We start from the raw sequence: 15,154 nt of genomic DNA, 5'->3' as shown, positions 1-15,154 counted from the left end.
TGCACACAAAGTCCAGTGTCCTAAACCTAGTAGGAATCACACAGAGGCAGTTTCTTTTCTCAGTTCCAAGCCTCTTTCCAGACAGCACACTGCCCAAAAAGCTCTTTAGGGTCTCTCACGCCACAGTCCCAGGGCTTTGCTGGCTGCCTCTTTGGCTTTCTGCTGCCTTCTGTCTGTTTTGGCTCAGACACACACACCTCCAAACAACACCCAGCAAAACCCCTCTGCCCACAAAGCTCAGTTTGACTTCCTTGTAGATGGCCTGTGTTGTAGGTGTGGTTCTTATGGTTCTCTCTCTCTCACTCCAAAAAGGATCTTAATGGCATCCTACTTGTATTCTGAATCAGCAGTAGCTGTCAGGCCCACTAGCTTCAATGGCAGCTGACCCAGCCTCCATCACAGCACTAGCACCTCACCAGCAGGTGAGCTAGGTTAATGCAAGCTACAGACATCTCATGAAGCAGCACAACGAAGTCTTCTCCAGAACTAAGTTGCATGTTAAAAGTTGGCAATGCTTCTTGGAGAAGTCCTGGCCTAGGCCAGCCGGGGACAGGCTGGTTCAGTACATTATCTCAGCCAATCTGCCCCTGCTGCTGCACTGCAGCTTCCAGCAGAAGTTAAAAGGCACTGGCATGTACATTTGACCCTGGGGCTTCTTTCCCTTCCCTCCGCCCCACGTTAGTGCTGGTGTTAAGAGCAGGGCATGCTGGGAGAGCAATTCTCTGTGCTCTTCTTGTTCTGGAGCGAGCTGGCTAGAACGGAACACTGGGAGGCTGAGCTGTTTTGACTGGACACAGTCTGGTTCTGCTCCCTGGTTGGAGGAGGAGAACATTTAGGATCAGGTTTGTGGTGCGATTACCAGCGAACATGACGCACAACTCACTTTCCTACTGTCAAACGATCGAATATTTGTGCAAAGTGAACATCCGCTCCAGCCCCATCCAAGCAAGAACTCGTGGACGTCAGCAAGGGATTGTCCAAGGGGAGGTGTTTGTAGCATGGGCCTAGCTCCACCTAGATGGGGTTTGATGGAGCTACAATGTTGTGAGGACAGAACACAGGGTCTGCAGTGCAGACGAGAAATAAAATAACTAGAACAAAAGTCACAAGGCTGCAGCAATTATTCAAGGACTGGAACAAGCTCCATCAATGGGCCCGGGTAGCAACTCGCCCTGCCAACAGCAGCGAGGCCCATTAGATGGCCCAGGTGGCCATTTCCTTGCTGGCCCTACAGCCTCGGTTCTGTGAGATCAAGGTGGCCAAAGTGCAGAAAATTGCAGTTACTAACATTGGAATTAACCATGTGAAATGTCAAATGGTAACTGCAAAATGAAAAGCGCACACTCTCCAGTGACACATAGCAATAGCATTTCTATTTTCAGCCCTTGATACAAGTGATCAGAGTCAAAGTCTAATTAATGCACAACACCGTCAGCAAACGATGGATGTGACCCAGATTCCCCCCAACTCTAAATGCTACTCACTTAGGAAAGGGTTGCAACTTTTGTTCACTCTTCAGATAGGGTGTCGACAGCACAGAGTTGATGAGTTTCCCTGTCCTCCTGAGTGCGGCAGGGTAAGTGGCATTGCACATGGACCCACCTGACTTCATTTCAAGCAAAGAATAGTTGTGCCTCTCTGCCCACTGGTGTCCTTCTACTTTATTATCAGTTACGGTGCCAAGCAATGAACAGAATTAACACCATAACCGTGAACTTCACTTGGGCCTGAATAGGAACACTGCAGATGGGTGGATCCAAACTTTGGGGACATCTTACAGTCTGAAACCACAGCTGCAGGGCCCTGGTCTGGGCAGGGTTTGTCTTGGCCATGGTGAGAAGTGCAGGGCGAAGCGCTGGACGCCATGCTTGGGCCAGATGGTGACCCACGAATGGGTTTGAAAACTTGCCAGCAGAGCCCGTGGGCCACTGGGTAGCTGCTGCCGATTGCTACTCCAGCTTCCAGTTACAGCACCTCAGCAACCCTGGGGTCAGGGAGCACAATGGTGGCTTTACAGAGCTACAGCCTGCTGGACCCGCCCAATACCCTTCCTTGAGGGCCAGGTCTTCATGGTGCCCCACTTGTGGAGGGCCACTTCAGACTGGTTTTGCTCAGCCCTCCCCCTTCCACATGAAGCAGACAAGTTTCCACACAAGCCAAGTTCTGCGAGCTTTCCAAACACCCCTGTGGGTCAGCCCAGCTTCTCTCCGAGGAGCCAGTCGCCACACGTCAGCCACATGCACCCAGGCCCCAGAATGTCAAGTCTGGCTGCATCTCAGCAGCGTAATGAAACCCCAAACCACGGGATGCCCATGCTGGGCCACTGGGAATGCCCCACTCAGCTTGAGACGCAACACCTGAAACCGTGGCATCCGCCTGCCAGAAAGGTCATTACACTCACTTGCCAAAGACTAGCCCTGGGAGACGCACTCTGACGAAGTCACGTTCTCACTGCGAAACGCTGCTGGGACGGCAGAAGGAGAGCTTGACGCCCCACAGCTGTATGATGCAAGCCACAGACTGCATCACTTACCCACACACTGCACTTCCCGCAGCAAACCAGCTTGTTCTAGGGGCTCTGCTAAACTGCTTGTATTTGTCACTTCAAATACTATGTGGCTTCCCAGTGCACCTGGCACCACACCACGCGCACAGCCCAGTTGAAAGAGTTACCCGAGTGGCTGGCCGTGCTGAAGAGGAGAGCAATCAGTTGTTTGTGCTTCCTTGAATGACTATAGCAATGTCACCAGGATGTCCGTTTTCTTGCAGAGATGACAGTATTCCACAGTAGAATTATCCCCTTAGGGACAATCAGCAACACTGAATAGTTCATGTGCTCCAGATGCAGGATAGCAAACACATCTGGAGTCAGAGACAGGCTCAGATCCTACACAGAGCTGCTTGGAAACAGGTACACAGTCTGGCACTGGGCCACGTAGCAGCTCCCACACCGCCATCCACACCTGCTGGGTGCTGCAGGTCTGGCCTGGGGGAAGACAAGACAAGACAAGACACGCCTGGGGCTTCTTTACACCTCCCACTCCTGCCAGCATATCAGCCCCGGGAGCATCAGCAGCTTTCAGCCGCCCCGACATCAGCCAGAGGACTGGCCCGCTCTGCGCCTGGAGCGCAGAGGTTGCTTTGAAGACACGCCCCTCCTGAGCGCCTCTGGGTGCTCCCCAGATGTAGCCTAGGAGTTGGGCCTAGACTTGTGGCCCAGACGACAAGTCGCGTTTTCTGAGAGTTAGACAGACCAAAGGACCCAGTTTTGGGAGCATCCCAGGCCACTGACTCTTCGTAGGAACATCCCCCTTTCAGGCATTGCGGGGGGGGCGGGAGCGTCCTGGCTGGGACCCTCCTGTCTTACAGGCCTGACTAGCGATGCTCCCACCGCAAGGGCGGAGGTTGGAAGGCCCCGCCTCTGAGCGAGAGTCGTAAGAGTGAGTGTGCTAAGGGATGGGTTTGCTCACAGTGCTTCCCCCATGCACACGTGGGGAGCGGGGTGAAGACGGGAGGCGAGTGTACAAAGGGACCCTGTAGAAATGTACGTTGGAGGCTTTCGTGTTGAAGAGTTTAGGCTGTTTCCCCGCTCAGCGTAACAAATGGCTTATAACTAGCCAGGTGCATGGAGAACAATGGGGGAGGTGGAGTCATTAGGTCTTAAGTACTTTGCTCAGCCATTCTCACCTCCTACTCAATGGTAGTCATTAGTCTTAAGTACCGGACTCCACCTCCCCCATTGTTCTCAATGCACCTGGATATCTATAAGATGCCTCTGTGTTACCTATTTTCTGTATTACTGCATCTGAAGAAGAGAGCTGAAGTCTCTCGAAAGCTTATACCTGCAGCTATTAAATGTGTTAGTTCTACCAAAGGAATTCTGTAGTGTAGACCTGCCCACAGAGCTCTTCTGCAGGTCTGGGAAAGGTGCTCTGAGGCCACATCTGCACTACCACTTGTGCCAGGAAAACTCACGTCATCCGGGGGGAGGAGGGAGAGGGGTTTCCACAGCCCTGAGTGACACAAAGTGGTGATGTGCACAGGGCTAGGCTGGCAGGAGAGCTCTCTCCCACTGGCACAGAGCAGCTACACACCAGCGATCTCACAGCGGTGCAGCTGCATCGACACAACTGATGAGCTTGACAAGTTTAGGGGTCGATTGAAGGCCAGAAGTGGGAGTTCTTGAAAGAAATCTGTCCCAAACGATGTGGTCTACACTGAGCATGGGTTGTAGTTGTCTGATGATACCCCCTCTGGATTACAGTGTGGTGACAACTAGGGGTGTGGGGCTGGAGGGGGTTGTGTTTCTATATTGAAGAAGGTTCTCCCTGAGTACGCGGGTGGGTCATTCCCTGGTGCAATTACCCTCTTTGGTGGCGTGGTTTGTTTGGTTGGTGTGCAGTGAAAACCAGACGCACCTGAAAGATGTGCAGCTCTTAGCAGAAGAGACGTGTGAACTTCTGCCCAACAAACAGTCAGCTCTGACATGTCCACAGCGTCCTTCACCCTGCAGTGCTGTACAAACAAACTGATACACCGAGGTGGAGGAGGAACTTTCTTCACCCCTGAAATGCAGCCAGCACTTGGGTAAAACATGGCAACTCTTTACTCGCCCACTGCAGCTTAGGACAGGACAGGAAGGGAAGACAAATACTGTATCCAGTCTAAATTATAGCAGGGTTCTCATAGGCATGTTGTAAGTTACCAGTGTTGGAACTTGTGCATGCAGCTCGGATGAAGATTTAGTCTTCCTGCACACTTACAGACCTCACACATTTGTTCAGCAGAACAGCTGTGTCCTGCATGGCCCGACAACCAGCTGTGTTTATGAAACATTGATTTTAAAAGTCTCCATTCTCTGGTTTTGCGGGACACCCAGCCTCACCGTAGGAGGGACTGTGCTCACCTTCCAAAGACATGTTGACAAAGCCAGCTGCCTAGAAACCAATTGCTTTGACAGGATTTAAAGCTGAAAACACCCACACCCCAAGTGCTTAGTGCCACACCTGGGCTCCGCCAGGAGCTGTACGATTTCAAACAAGCCATCGGGGAGGCTTGGGGGAGAAAGGAAGTTGGGTTTGAAATTTAAGAAAACGCTGCATTTCTAGCAACTAGCAGGCTGTTAGCTAGACCCAGAGCAATGGCAGGGCCCAGCCCAGCCCAGAGGACTGTGGGTGGCCTGTGACCAGAGAAGAGTATATCCCCGCTGCTGGGCTAAGTCCTGGGGAACCCTCCCTCCTGCCCATCCCATGCGGAGGGAGCCTTCTGCCACTTTGGAGAAGCATTGAAATGTTCAGCAGTCCAGGGAGCAGAGCCGGCCAAGTGCCCTGACCGCCACACACCAGAGTCATTTGCACAGCTGCTCGCACTCTAGCCCAACGACTATTCCAACAGGAGAGCCGGAGAGACCCCACCCACCCCAGAAAGCCCCTCAGGCCCGGGCCCTTAGCTCCGTGGTTAGGGCCCTCACCTGGGGGCCTCCATTCAGACCCCTGCTGTGCTGGAACTGGGCCCCCGTGAGCACGCTGGGCTAATGGCTCAGAGGCTTCTTCCTCCCTGGCTGGCTGGCTCTTCATTTCCTTCTCTCACATTAAAGATACCCAGAGTGAAACGTGTTCTTCCAGGTCAAACAAAACGTTTCATTTCACCCGAAAGGAGCTGTTCCAGCTTCTTCCGCTGGCCAAGAAGCCCAAAAAATGTTCATTTCACTTCAACCTGAAACAGCATTTCCCCCAGAACTGCCAGTGGAGGGGGACGCCGGTATTTGCCCAACTCCAGTAAACATAATCCATAGGCCCCAGAGGGTGAGTTAAGGTTGCGCTAGGATCCTGAATTCTGGCATTTCCTACCTGCGGAGTGCTGCAGTCTGCAGTCCTACGAATGGGCTTTTAAAGTTGTGCGTGTGTGTGTCCGACATACTGTGCTTTAGCACAGCGGACTGGACATCTCTTTGACAAGCAAATGTTCCTGGCTACAAATCCCCGACTCCTGGAATGCACGTGGCGCGGTGACTAAAGAGGCAGGAGCCCTCTTCCTTCTGACACTCACAGACCTCAATATTTTGACGCAGACGAGCTATGTGTCGTGTGTATCCATTTCCGTATTTTACGTGCAGCACGCCAGCAGCCCACTGATCTAATTACGGCTGGCAAGGTGGGTGGGGAGCGCGCTAGGAAGACACTGCTTCCTTTAGCACACACCTCCAGCGATTTCTGTTTAAAGGCAGGGCTCGTTAGCAGCTTCGCAGCTGGAGCCCTCATGTCACGCTGTCGAGTCCTGGCCGGGGCCCAAGAGAGCGCCCAGAGCTCAGCCCGGGACACTGAACATTTCTGGAGAGCCCCAGAGGTGCCCTGAGTAAATCGCCAAGAGCAGCAGCAAACCCTCTGCTGTCCTAACAGAGCACGTCCCATACATGCCAGCACAGGAGAGCGATCACAGGAAACACACAGTAAAACCGAACCGAATCCCACCTGGTCCGACACCGGCAGGCTCCCCGAGCACTGATCACGCTGCCTCAGGAGCGGAGCCCAGGGCCGCATGCTTGCTGCGCTCCCGTGCTCCCACACAAACGGAGTCATTTGGATACAGCGGCTGCCACTATATCGGCTTCTAATTCCTTTAAGGAGCAGGTTGTTTTTCAGACTCTTGGATTGTATCCGATTCACACGTCTCCCTTTGCGGGCGCCTTGCCATGCCCATTCGACAGACGTACGGTGGGAGGCACAGCCTTCTCTACAGGAAGAGAGGCTAGCACAGGGGATCTCAAACTATTTTGCTGTGACCCCCTTTGAAAATGTTTCAGGCTGCGACACCCCCTGCCCCACACCATGCCATCCTCTCTGCTGTTGGCAGCGGTGCTGCCTTCAGAGCTGGGACCCGGCCAGCAGCCACTGCGCTCGTGAACCCCTCCAATAGTCTTGTGGCTGGGGAGGGCCCCCCGGTTGAGAAGCACTGGGCGAGTGGAAGCGTGGACTCTCCGGGAGCTCTAGTGCAGCCCTTTTTACTGACGAGAAAGTGAAGGAACATTGGTAAGTGGCTGTAGCCAAGTCAAGGGCAACAGAACTTCGTGTCACAGCCACGGCACGGAACCAAGCTTAGGTGGAGGTGATCGATCCGAATCAAGTGCATTTACCAAAAAATGCTCGCACTTCGTTTGGAGAATCAAGCCGTGCAATGACACATGGGATTCCTGCGACTGCCGGTTCATGGTGGGGATTGTGAGCACAAAAGGAGGTGCCCGGGAGGTGTGGAACAGCACCCACCCATGGCTTGTTCCGATTTGCAAGTGCAATTGCATGAGCAATTCGGTGTGTGTGCATTTTTACATGAGCCTCGTCTTGAAAGCCAGGCCCCAGAGTATAGCCTTGTGCGAGGGGAGGGGAGAGTGGGACACATTTCAGAGGAGGGCTGCACCCCGGGGAAACGGTTCAACAGGAAAACAGCAGCAGGTCATTTCCCCACAGCAAAGCATCAAGGAGCAGAGGGTGAACTATTAACCGGCTCAGCATAACAGGAGACACACGAACTCCGCAGCCGGCAGGTCAACCCAGTCCTCGGAGCACTGTGCGTGGGCTGGCCACCCTCCCAAAGTCATTCAGTCCCTCCTGCCTGCATTGGCCTTCTGCCAAGCGCCTGTGCAAAGGAACCGTGCTGGGGTGAGCACCTGGGAACGCCCCTTCGCCCTGCCACGAGGTGTTTGGAGTCGAAGAGGGGGACACACTCCCTGCACTGTAGTTCCAGACGGGCCGAGCCTTTGTATTGGGGAGGTGAGGGACAAGGTGCCAGATGGACCACAGAGGTGTCCCCCAGCCAGACGACACGGGGGGTAATACCCCCGCCGCGGGCTGGCTCCCCCTCATTCTGAGCCACCCTCCGTTCCCTTGGCACGCCGTTTCAGCCGAGGGAAGCAGCGGGTGAAGCTGCCCAGCCCTAGGCTGGTGGCGGTCAGCGGAAGGAGCTCGCTTACTCAGAGCCTCCTGTCCTCGGACCAGCCGGTGTGGCCTGGAGGGCCTCGCGAGCGTGGACGGGAGCCACCCCTGCTGTGACTGCTCAGCACGAGAACCGGCGAACAGCATCCCCGCGCCAACGGACGGGCGGGAAGTCGCTTCACAGCTGATCTTCCTCTCGCCAAGCCCCAGCTTTCTGGGAGGTTGCCGGTGCCAGGACCCAACGACTCCTTAACTTCTTCCTGAACTATTTTTAGCCAACAGTTGCTATAGGAACCTCAGACCTCCTTGCAGGGATGCAGCCTCTTTTGGAAGTGCTATAGCACTGGCTGCCTCCTGGCATCATTAATTCACCACGGAGGAGGCCACAGGGTTTTTGATAAGCTTTTTCCATGTCAGCAAGACCCAAACCGCCACGATTCCTTCCTGGAAGCTGGCCTGGAGACGCCCTGCATTCAGCCTGGCCTCGTATGTACCACTTCACACCCACAGCTACCCAGGGACAGACGGGCTCAGGGAGACATGCAGCTAAACGATGTAAGCACGGAGGATCTGGCTCTGTGGGATGGTGTAGGACCGTATACATAATCCTGCCTCTGCGCAAGGGGCTGCACGAGATGGCCTCGGAGGTCCCTTCCAGCCCTGCCTTTCCCATTGGTTTTCCACAATCACGATGTGTGTCGCAGTAACTCTTAGCGGCCCTGCAACAGGGTCTCCTCAAACCCAGCGCGTGATCCTGGCTCTGCCTCAGCATCCCCACTCTCCTGGGCAGCTTGCATCAGCAGGGCTCCCTCCCCCCGGTGTCACTGCCTCATTCCCTGGTTCAAACACAGACACAGTTCAGCATCACCCAAGACCGGCAGCTAAGTCCTGCCACCGGCCCACCTAGCTCCTCTCTTTAGATCAGCCCCAGGTGGGGCCATGCCTTTATAGGGACATCCCACCCCGGAACAGGCCCCAGATGAGACCAAGACCTCAGTTTTGCTGGGTGCTGAATATACACACGGCAGGAGAAACAGCCCTTGCCCCAAAGCGCTTACAAACTAAAGAGAGGGGGACAGAGGATTAGCCCCATTTAAGCACCACCCGCCTCCAGCTTACTGGATGTTTTAATTTTGGTGCTCAGAACTATTTTGGATGTAAAACCCGGCAGAGGCTCCAAGGAGTGTGAGCATCAGCGAACTCTGCCCGACCAGTCCCACAACCCCCGTTATCTGCAGGAAGCCAACCTTGGCCCCACTCCTCATAGCAAAGAGGAGGTTTATTTAGCAGCAGGATTTCCTATTTTTATGCAGACATGCCTCCCGGTTTTCAGCCAATCACAAAAAGAAAGGATCGTCCCAGGACCCCAGACTTTATCTTCTCTTGTGGAGCTCGCTCCCTTCCCCCTGCAGAGTGGGATTCAACCGCCTGAAGAGGGCTGCCTCTGTGCCTCCTAAATCCTGCTTCAGCCCTCTGGGTGCATCGGCCTTCCACAGTGCAAACCCCTGCACGCTAAGAGTCCCGCCCCGGCAGTGTGCAGAGAGCAGTTAGCCTGTCTTCTAGCCAGCCATGCTCAGGGCCACACGGGACAGACAGGACACTAAAAACCTCCAGCCCATCCGGAAGGTGCTGCAAACTTGTCTGTTATGGGAGAAGTCCAGTTTCCTTTCTAGGTTTCTCTCCAGATTGTCTCAGCAGACAGCGCCGTGAGCTGGGACCCATAGACACACCGGGCACACTCCAGAGCTGGATGGGAAATGACATCTTTCCAAACAGGGGAGAAAGGTTCAGATGCTTGCGTGAGGAAGGAGATAAGAACCCAAACAGAACCGAGTACGGGTAGCACAGAAGTAGCCCTCTGCTTTCCAGGACTAGCTACATTTACTTTGACCTCGATAATTGATTTGACAGTGCTTCTTCTGCGACGGGTTGAAAACCTGGCGTATGATTGAGAACAGCAGCTGCTTCCATGCAGAGAAGTAAAGAATAACCCATGTGCATCATTTCTGCCTCTCTAAGAGTTCAGGCAGGTTTCTGCCTTCCTCCTTCAACCCAAGGAGCTGAGGAACAGTCCCTATGTGATGTCTAGATGGTCCTTTATGCTGGCAGAGAGCCATGTATTTCGCTTTTGTGGTCCTCCCCACGGTACAGACACCTGACACTAGAGACCCTCCATCCATGGGTTAGCCTGGGGATGGGTCAGCCTTCCCCTCCCCTGAGAAAAGCAACAGCTATTCCTCAGATTTTGGTTCCCACACCTTCCCCCTTGGCCTGCGACTCAAAGGTGGGCATGGACTGCTCCCTCTTCCCACACACCACAGCAACCTCCACTTCCTCACACGGTCACTAACCCCTGTTAGAGTGTCCCTGCCGTCCTGCCCCGCCAGCCTGTTCACACCCTAGCCATCTCCTGCCTCAGTTCCTCCAGCCTGCCCAGACACACACAGCTGCCGTGGCAGGAAGGCAATTCTAGCAATCACGATCCTCTGACTCCCACCAGCGGCTGGCTGCCCTTTGCTCACTGTATCAAGTTTAAAGGACCTGCCCTGATCTTTCACGTGCTGCAGTAGCCCAGGGCAGCCTGCCTCACAACTCCCCTCCCCTCATATCCACGCCGGGCTCAAGTCAATGGAAGTGGCCATGGTCGGAGCCCCAGGCCTGTCCTTGTGAATGCCAGAGGCAGAAGAAGAAGTATCTGCCTCATTGATGAAGGCTGCGGCACTAGGGGGTCGTTGCTCCAGGCATCCCTTGTAAAAGGGCAGCCGTGGGCACAGCTGCTGGGCTGGTGCCGTCTGGAATCCAGTGACTGTCCCGCAAACACCCGCACAAGTCTCCACGAGCAACTCTAACCGGAGCCCTGTGGACGCCAGCAACCTGCTCACATGGGGCCGCAGGGAGCGGGAGGGACCCAGGCAGTGTGGATCTGGAAGGCTGGCAGGGATCATGGCACTGGCAGGGAGCATGCTAAGCTCCTGCGGTAACAGCTCTGGGGATGAAAGGCTGAGCAGGGGGAGGGCACCACATCACCGCAGCCATGTCGGGACACACCTGGCACAGGTGTGCACGCTGCACGTGGTGCTGCATTCACAGAAAGCCTCCCAGCCGGGTGCCAGCAGCTGAGGCGGGAGCCGGTTCACACTGTGCCATAGGATTCCTCACGGGACTGGGCCCTGAGACTTCCACCTGGCCAGGCCTGGCCCCCGGGCTGGATGCTGACTGACCCCTGCAGACCCCCGTTCTCCCCTCTAGGGCTTATGGCACTCCAGCCCCAACCCTGCAACCCGATCCAGATGGACAGGCTCCCGGGGCCCCACGAACACCCACGTGAGCCAATGCCGGTTGCAGGGATGCCACATCGATCCACTCCGAGTTCAGCATCCGGGGACAGCTTGGGCTCGCTGCCCGGGGAGAAGGGTAGCACCAATCACCCTCGTTATCGCCAGGTGCGTTTTCTCCAGGCAGCCCTAGTTGAAAGTCCCTGGAAGTGAACCCTAGGTACCCTTCTCCAAGAACCGATTTGTGTTTGCATCTAACCTACAGTAACCGCCATTCAGGACAGTCGCTTCGTTCTGTGTGCACCACACCAGCACAACGGGATCCTGGCTCCTAGGTGCTGCACTCCGCAGACAGCACCACTGAAGGACCCGACTATTCTATTTGAGACGTGCCATAAACCAAGTATCCGAAGGGACGCAGCCTTGGGAAGAGGTTTTTGGCTTGTCATCTATCTCCAGTAACTGCTAGAAGCCCCGACCGAGAGTAGGCCCCGTTGTGCCAGGTGCTGTACAAACAAGTGACCAGGAGAGCGTTTGTCCAGGACCCTTCAGAACAGAGGCTTAGGACAAGACCCAGTGGCTGGATAAACAGACTGGAAGGCCAAGGGGACAGTGAAATAAGTGTGTTTTGCACAGTACGAGACATTCCCTGCCCAAAAGCAGAACCATCCCTATCACCGCCTTAGGCGGCCAGAGGCACAGAGAAACGCAGGCTCAGATCCTGCAAAGAGGTGACCCTGGGGCTCAGCTGTAACGCCTGCTCCCGGGCTGCGCTCCAAGTGCCGAGCCCTTCGCCCAGTCCCACAGGGAGCCTGGGGCAGAGCTGGGGACTGAGCCCAGATCTCCTGGCAGGCAGCACACAGGGCTGGGCCTCGGAACTGCCTTGATCCCTGTATACCGCCTTCCCGGCCCGGCTCCCCACCAGTTATGCACACGGGGTGTATGTGTAAAGCAAGTGCACTGTGCATTTCAGATCAGGACCATTGACAGTCGCCCTCCTGTGACCCCACTTGGGAAGCACGAGGCGGGTGTCTCTGTCCCGCTAACGCGGATTGCTAGACCGGCTGCTTTGTCGTCATCGTCCATTGTCAGGTCGGATACGTGAGAGAAGTGAGGCGACCCCCATCTATTGCCACGACCACCCGGAGAAAAGAACATTTAGGCTCACGTGCCAGACACAGGTGGAGGGCCGGGAAAGGAACATTTTAGAAGAAGCTGATTCCACAGACCGTGACCCTGGACAACACGGCTGCCTCCAGCTTCATCCACAGCCTGCCTCCCCCCATCTCCAGAACCTTAGTCTCTAAGATCCTGGCCCCACGGGCTGCCCGCCACATGCGGTGTAGTGGGGCCAGTCTCCCCTGGGTGTGGGGGGGGGTTGTTCTGGGGTCCCCCGATAACAGTTTCTCCTTCAAAGAGCTTCTTAAACAAGCTTTGCCCTGGCTTCTCCTGTCCATTCCCCACCCCTTCTGGGAGGCGGAGGGGGGCTGCCAAGTTCACTTACAAAATAAAACTCCAAGTCCCAGAGCCCCAGTCCTGCCCTCGGCCCCTCACCCCCACAACGCGTCCTGCCTCGGGGCGCAGCAGCAGCACCCACCGCCCAGCTCTCCAGCAGATGGAGCACGCTCGTAGCCTGCAGCCTCCAGCCCCACTGCCTGCCTAGGGTCTTTCCCACCACGCCTGAGCCCTACCTGGCTGGAGCCTCGGCCCGGGCTCGGTGGGCTCCCTGCAGAAGCCTTTCTCTCTTCCTCCCTGCAGCATCCTGGGCCCTCTGCCGGCAAGTCGCTGATCCAGCCCAGCTGTGCCTCGTTAGGACTCAAGGCTCATCAGCACTCCTGGGGCAATCAGCCTGCGACAGGTGGAGTCCTGGTAAATGGTCCCAGCGCTCCCGGCAGTGCAACAGCAACAGCTGCCTCCGCCCCCCAGCCCACTGCAGTGACCTACCTGAGCAAGGGCGGCTCAGAGCCAGGGCAATGGGGGGGGTCGTTTCCTGGCATGGGCACAGCGCTGATGTGAGCAGTGCTAGCACCTGACCCTCCCGAAGGCAGGCGCCGATCCCCACGCTCCGATTTTACCAGGCACCGTTGTTCTCATCTATCGGAGTTACACAAACATCCCTAAGGGGGGCGGGGGTCCCGCCAAAGCAATAGACCCTCTGCCAGCTCCCCTAAAGAATGGCCAGGTCCCTCCCCGCACAGGTTGCTCCCAAAGTCCCCTCCACAGCAGCCACCGAAAGCAGTGTGTCCTGCGCAAAGCCGTGTGTCCTGCAGCATGTCCTGGAGATCAGAAAAGGTGGGCTGGCCTGTGAGCCCGCAATCAAGGTGGGCAGGATGGGCAGTGGCCACCCTGGGACGCTCTCAGGGCAGACGTGTACCCGGAATAACCCGGTGCCAGTGACTCGCTGCCTTTTCCACTCTCGTCCAGACGGCAGGCGTAAGCGCCCCCCACGTGGCTGGCGTTTACCTCGGCGTTGGGGATACTTGCATGTCTAGAAGACGCTGCGCAGAGGGCAGCCAGCGGAAATAGGTGTCCGAGCGTCGCTCAGACGATCGCCGGTTGTTCTGCAACACACGCTGCAAACAGAAGCTGTGAGAGCAGCACACGCTCCCTGAGCGATGGCCCTTCTTTAGCTAACCCAGTTAAAAGACGCATGAGACCGCTCCGGTGCCTAGTCCCCTGCAACGCAGCAACGGCCCCGCTCTGGGCTACCAGTGGTTAGGAACAAAAGGCTCCTGGAGCCCAGCAGCTTGTGGGCACGGGGGGCAGAAGGTCCTGGGTGCTCTACCAGGGGAGAATGTCTCCACAGCTCCCGAGGGAGAACACGGAGCGAGGGCCAGCCAGCGCCCATGGCTGAGCAGTGTTTCCAGCCCAGTGGGTCCTGGTGCCTGTGACACCAACCTCTGGCCCTCAGCAGGGAGGGGCCCTGCCTAGTCATGCTGAGGCCCAAGTGCCGTTCCACCCGCTGTCCTTATCCCACCTTTCAACCCCTGACCTTAGCCCAGTGCAACGTTCTGCGTGATGGGACAAGGCCGCATCCCCCGGCCCAGAAGACGGGTCCCCTCCCAGCTCCACAAAACCGGCAGCCGCTCAGGATCACTGCGCGGGGCAGAGAGCGCCGAGTGCCGGTGACAGTGACGCGCCTCCTGGAAATGAGGGGGGTTGAGCCTGGCACCCGGCCGGGTGCACTGCCTCGCAAGGCGTGTGTCGGGCACCAGGATCTGTCTGGTTAGACTCTGCCAGCCTCCTCACGCTCCAAGTGCTGCCTCCCTGGCAGGACAGGAGCCCTAGCACGTGGCTGGCGAGCCGTGTACAGACTGCAGCACCCTCCGTATCCGGCTGTCGGCTCCCAACCCTCGGAAGGTTTTCTTTCAACTACAACTGCGCTATAGTTCGCCAGGCAGCAAGATACCCCCGGCACTCCGATTTCTCCACTTCAGGCCGCCACCCAATCCGCTCCCGCCCCAGCACACAGGGCGGGAGGGGCTAAGAGTGGGGACTCGGATCAGAACTCCTTCCTCGGTGCCTGGTCCTGAGCCCAAATGCTCGCGCCATTCCCACGTGTCCAAGTGAAACCAGCGGAAATCAGCCGCTCCCCTTAGCACACACCGTGCCGCTGGCCGAGCCGACCGACTGACCCTGGTGTGGAGGGGGGCGTGGGCCTCCCCCGGCCCCCCCCCAGCCCTTCTCCCCAGGGGCTCAGCCCTCTGGGCAGTAGAAGACACATCATTGAACACAAGCAGCTCCAGCCCAGGTTTATCATCACCAGTCTGTGGAGGAAAGCGGGAGCTGTTAATTCTGCTCTAGTCAGTTCCTGTACCGAGCCCCTCACGTGGGCGTGCACACACCGAGTGTAAATGTGTTACTGCTCAGCTGGGGGCTGGGAAGGAAAACTGGATGTTTTACTTTTATCAGCTCAATGTTTGGAAAGCTCTGGCTGTAAAACAGTGGTTT

At 56.4% G+C, this 15,154-nt stretch overlaps 1 long non-coding RNA gene across 1 annotated transcript in view; it reads right to left on the bottom strand.

Moving 5' to 3' along the window:
- LOC137158291 (uncharacterized) overlaps window positions 1-13,002 on the bottom strand; it is a 30,739-nt gene extending 17,737 nt beyond the window's left edge. The window contains exon 1 of the long non-coding RNA XR_010921348.1: window positions 12,895-13,002. This is a non-coding gene — a long non-coding RNA (uncharacterized lncRNA). The remainder of the gene's footprint in view (window positions 1-12,894) is intronic.
- Between the last annotated feature and the right edge of the window lie 2,152 nt (window positions 13,003-15,154).

This window comes from Emydura macquarii, unplaced genomic scaffold, assembly GCF_026122565.2.
Source record: "Emydura macquarii macquarii isolate MOO-44397 ecotype Brisbane River unplaced genomic scaffold, CSIRO-AGI_Emac_v2 contig_1644, whole genome shotgun sequence".
NCBI classification, from domain to species: Eukaryota; Metazoa; Chordata; order Testudines; family Chelidae; genus Emydura; species Emydura macquarii.
This window is presented reverse-complemented; position numbering and strand designations above follow the sequence as displayed.